Source organism: Schistocerca serialis, chromosome 6 (genome assembly GCF_023864345.2).
Source record: "Schistocerca serialis cubense isolate TAMUIC-IGC-003099 chromosome 6, iqSchSeri2.2, whole genome shotgun sequence".
Lineage (NCBI taxonomy): Eukaryota > Metazoa > Arthropoda > Insecta > Orthoptera > Acrididae > Schistocerca > Schistocerca serialis.
In genome coordinates this window covers 696,929,916-696,935,525 of record NC_064643.1, presented here as the reverse complement: position 1 = coordinate 696,935,525, position 5,610 = coordinate 696,929,916, and the positions used below count along the sequence as shown (strand labels likewise).

Sequence of the window (5,610 nt, the reverse complement as noted above, 5' to 3'; positions counted from 1 at the left end):
TTTTTAAAAGGTCATTACCGTTTTGCCAGACGAAAATACATTCGTCGGTATCACAGTAAGCTCTTTAGTTTTCTCTGGAAGCAGACTGAATGAAACTCTACCACATAAAACTTTAGTTCACATTATTACAATATAGATATGGAGATTTACTTAACTTAGTACAATCCATTTCCACAAGAATGTTCTCAGTATTCACATCTGTTTCTCAATGCTAAAGTATCACAGGATACAGACATTTTTACAAAACTCTTCACTTGAAGCATAATTGACGTAATGTTCACATTAAGGTCTGCCTAAGACATTTAATACACTGGTGACCTATCTAAGACGATGCTGTCTTCTTGATTAGTGGTTGTTAACTGAGCCGAGCGTTTCCCTGCTCAGCTGTAGCTAGACCATCTACTGAGTGGGCGTAGCCAAAGTTCTAGGAGGTGTGGCTAGGCTGGTATTTCTCATTCGTCCGTGCGCCATACAGCGACTGTACTTTTCTGTGGTTACGTTGCGAGTTACCAACCTTCCTTTGGAAGCCAACTTCCCGGGTGACACCAGAATTACTATTATCACTGTTTTGTAAGAGTTTGAAACTGATTACATAAGTTACCAACAATTACATTTTTCTTCTAATACTAGCATTAATGCATGACACAGTGTGGTGGAGGCTACAGCTTGTAAAATCGATGTATGACCATGATCTTCTTCACATTCACCCACTACACACATACTTTGTACTTTGCACCAAGCATCTACGATAGTAAAACTGAGACACGTACTTCGCATATCCTTATATACACTCCTGGAAATAGAAAAAAGAACACATTGACACCGGTGTGTCAGACCCACCATACTTGCTCCAGACACTGCGAGAGGGCTGTACAAGCAATGATCACACGCACGGCACAGCGGACACACCAGGAACCGCGTTGTTGGCCGTCGAATGGCGCTAGCTGCGCAGCATTTGTGCACCGCTGCCGTCAGTGTCAGCCAGTTTGCCGTGGCATACGGAGCTCCATCGCAGTCTTTAACACTGGTAGCATGCCGCGACAGCGTGGACGTGAACCGTATGTGCAGTTGACGGACTTTGAGCGAGGGCGTATAGTGGGCATGCGGGAGGCCGGGTGGACGTACCGCCGAATTGCTCAACACGTGGGGCGTGAGGTCTCCACAGTACATCGATGTTGTCGCCAGTGGTCGGCGGAAGGTGCACGTGCCCGTCGACCTGGGACCGGACCGCAGCAACGCACGGATGCACACCAAGACCGTAGGATCCTACGCAGTGCCGTAAGGGACCGCACCGCCACTTCCCAGCAAATTAGGGACACTGTTGCTCCTGGGGTATCGGCGAGGACCATTCGCAACCGTCTCCATGAAGCTGGGCTACGGTCCCGCACATCGTTAGGCCGTCTTCCACTCACGCCCCAACATCGTGCAGCCCGCCTCCAGTGGTGTCGCGACAGGCGTGAATGGAGGGACGAATGGAGACGTGTCGTCTTCAGCGATGAGAGTCGCTTCTGCCTTGGTGCCAATGATGGTCGTATGCGTGTTTGGCGCCGTACAGGTGAGCGCCACAATCAGGACTGCATACGACCGAGGCACACAGGGCCAACACCCGGCATCATGGTGTGGGGAGCGATCTCCTACACTGGCCGTACACCACTGGTGATCGTCGAGGGGACACTGAATAGTGCACGGTACATCCAAACCGTCATCGAACCCATCGTTCTACCATTCCTAGACCGGCAAGGGAACTTGCTGTTCCAACAGGACAATGCATGTCCGCATGTATCCCGTGCCACCCAACGTGCTCTAGAAGGTGTAAGTCAACTACCCTGGCCAGCAAGATCTCCGGATCTGTCCCCCATTGAGCATGTTTGGGACTGGATGAAGCGTCGTCTCACGCGGTCTGCACGTCCAGCACGAACGCTGGTGCAACTGAGGCGCCAGGTGGAAATGGCATGGCAAGCCATTCCACAGGACTACAACCAGCATCTCTACGATCGTCTCCATGGGAGAATAGCAGCCTGCATTGCTGCGAAAGGTGGATATACACTGTACTAGTGCCGACATTGTGCATGCTCTGTTGCCTGTGTCTATGTGCCTGTGGTTCTGTCAGTGTGATCATGTGATGTATCTGACCCCAGTAATGTGTCAATAAAGTTTCCCCTTCCTGGGACAATGAATTCACGGTGTTCTTATTTCAATTTCCAGGAGTGTATTTCATGAAAATGGTGTCTGTCATAATTAGATCCCTCAATAGACAGAAACTGCTTCGTTATTCACTCCGAAACAACAAATAAACTGACAGCATAACATGAAGTAACAATGTAATGACCACAGCACTGTTTCAGGGCCTACACAGCAGTGTTATTATTATTACTGTTCATTTGCGAAGAAACCCATAAGGACTAACCAAAGCACTTAGAGGCGGACATTTGCCTTCATATTTATTTCATTCTCTTCTTGCGGGATTCCTCAGACCACGTAGTCCCAGTCTTCTTCTTTGGTTTGCCCTCTTGGCCAACTTGCCATCTGGAAATATTGGACCTGAAGATTTCACGATTTGGACATCTCCTGTAGTAATTCTCGCCAGTGTCAGATCAGATTTGACCACGCCAAACAATTTTATCGTGTCCGTTTTCGCTCTGTTCCTATTGTAAAAAAAAAATCGACTATTTGTTTTGTACGTCTGTGTGGGTACATTCTTTCGCGTGCGTGAAGTTACATTTTTAGTCGTAGATAGTTTGGGCTAATTGCTATGCAGTTACCAGATTTTTGGCAGCTAATTTCGATTGCTTTTGTTTCGATTCCGTTTTCCTGAATGGTTTCACCGAGATATTTAAATTGTAGAATCCGTTAACTTTCGTCGCATTCCGCCTTCATGAATTTGACGCTTCTTTGTAATAGGTCACGTGCTCTCTCTTTTCAAAAGATATTTTGAAGACTACCTTTTTCTGTAGCGGTACCCTCGTCAGGACACTGGATTGGAGTTCAAGTGGGACGGCATCCAAATACCGTGCAACATCTCTGCTCTAACAGCGGTGCTGGGATGGCTGGTGGTAGCAGCCTGGCCATAAACGTGAGGGATTCAGTTGGAAGGGGACAGCAACAGGCACAAATCGCAGTATTATACTGGCTCACTTTGGGTCTTCTAAAAGTGTCCATGTCGCAGAAGATCACGCACTGTCTTGGTCTCATTCGTGAAGTGATGTCAAAAGCTGATCTTGGATGATGCTGGTCTATTTTCCAGTTTGTTTTAAGGCATGTCATTAATTTATTCAGAATTGCAGTTCTTCCCATAACAGTGATGAAAATGTAGTCACAAAATATTACACAATATTCCAGTGGCTGACACAATATTCCAGCTGCGAACTTAACTCGTTAGTTATAATGTCAAAAATGTTCAAATGTGTGTGAAATCTTATGGAACTTAACTGCTAAGGTCATCAGTCCCTAAGCTTACACACTACTTAACCTAAATTATCCTAAGGACAAACACACACACCCATGCCCGAGAGAGGACTCGAACCTCCGCCGAGATCAGCCGCACAGTCCGTGACTGCAGCACCTGAGACCGCTCGGCTAATCCCGCGCGGCAGTTATAATGTCGATCACAGTTTCATATCACTACATTAATATTAATGACCAATATAACTATTCTTGTTAGTTAGCAATCTTCCACTCAAATTAATAATAATCACTACCTCTGACCTCGCACACACGACCGTTCATATGGCCAGGAGCCACCCAAATCTAGCGCAAAAAGCAGCGGGATGTATGTTAAGCTTTATACTTAATCTGACACGACGTACTTTTGTTTGTAGCTACTACCACAGTGCCACCTGGTGGCTAGTTGTAAAGTCTATGATATTTGCTTGAGAATCTCAGTGTTCATTCTGCAAATGTACGAACATGAGCAACATGTTCGTACAAATGTAGTAATTATTTTATACTTGACTTGCTGATATAATATTGTTGTCATGTTCATGAAGTATCGTTCAATTATATGACACAGTATAATATCTATTTGATCAAGATTCAGTGAAAAGTACTGCAGGAAGTATGTTACATTCCACTGTAGAGTCCATGCTTATATAAAATGGTATTGCGCCCCTTTTCATCTGATCCCAGTGTGCTTGAATATGTGGGCTATGCTTTACAGGCCCGATGATGGTAACGTAGTTTTGATGAAATTGGTCATCAGAGTAAATGCTGTACAATCGCGTCTTGGATATTTGAAATTGTACTTCTGTTTCTACGCTAGTCTAGAGAGCTCCCGAATTTGATAATTTGAAACATATATAGAAGAAATTTATATCAAAATCTTTATACAGAGTGGTTCGTGAAACAATCGCGAAAGTTTAGCTTGATGGAATGATAGGTTCTTAAGAGTGTCATGAATGCATACAGCTGAGAGAGGTCTTAAAAGCAAAATGTCGACACAAAATAAGTGAAACGATGCAGAGGTAACAGTCTGATAGCCGCACTCCATTCTCACTAACTAAATGCTCATACAACGCATATGCGGACCATGCAGTGAATTGTAGCGGCAGAGGGGTGGGGGTGTAGGGGTTTCTCGCAGTTCTCTTGCCTCACATGGGTGAGTTGCTATCTTTATCAGATATCTTTATGTTAGAGGTCTTTTGTTTTCAGCGTGTAAAAAATGGTACTTGTCTTCTGAAATTACTATTGCTTAAAATTCCAAGAGTACCATTGCAACAATAACACTTTACGTCGTTCATAATTTTAAATCATTTATAGAAAATGGTTTGACCATATTCGTCTATATTTTGTTATTGTTTACCTTTATTTCTTATTTTGTACTAAGTATGAGCCATTTACATGCATATAACATAATTTGTGAAAAAATTGTATGGCCCATTCGTAGCATCAATACAATTGTAAACATAGCACAGGAAAAGGTGGAGGGAAGTGCCTCTGTGTTAAGGAGGAAAACGGACGCGCCAATGGAAATGGTGGGCAACGGCCTTGCCGCAGTGGATACACCGGTTCCCGCGAGATCACCGAAGTTAAGCGCTGTCGGGCGTGGTCTGCACTTGGATGGGTGACCATCCAGGCCACCATGCGCTGCTGCCATTTTTCAGGGTGCACTCAGCCTCGTGATGCCAATTGCGGAGCTACTCGACCGAATAGTAGCGGCTTCGGTCAAGAATACCATCATAACGACTGGGAGAGCGGTGTGCTGATCCCACGCCCCTCCTATCCGCATCCTCCACTCAGGATGACACGGCGGTCGGATGGTCCCGGTAGGTCACTCGTGGCCTGAAGACGGAGTGCAATGGAAATGGTGGGAGGCGCGTGGAGAGCGAACCAAATGCGGACAAAGCATCAGTCAGCAGTCAGCCGTCACAGTGAGCACACCTCACAGCGCATATAAGGCTAAAATGTACGCAACTCCATGGAAGCGTTGCCTCGAACAGTCACTGGCTCCGACAGTGTATAGACGTCAAATGTGTAAACAGTGCTCCATGGTAATAGTTGCTTAGTGGATGAGACATATGTGAGATTTGTAAATGCTGAGTCTAAAACCGCACAGCAGTCAAGGAGACCGAGGTAGAGCTTCGGCTACTCGCCTCCAGCATTGTAAATTGCATG

At 45.6% G+C, this 5,610-nt stretch overlaps 1 pseudogene; it reads left to right on the top strand.

Moving 5' to 3' along the window:
- The first annotated feature begins 4,973 nt into the window (after positions 1 to 4,973).
- On the top strand, positions 4,974 to 5,091 carry LOC126485703 (5S ribosomal RNA; annotated as a pseudogene).
- The last annotated feature ends 519 nt before the right edge of the window (positions 5,092 to 5,610 follow it).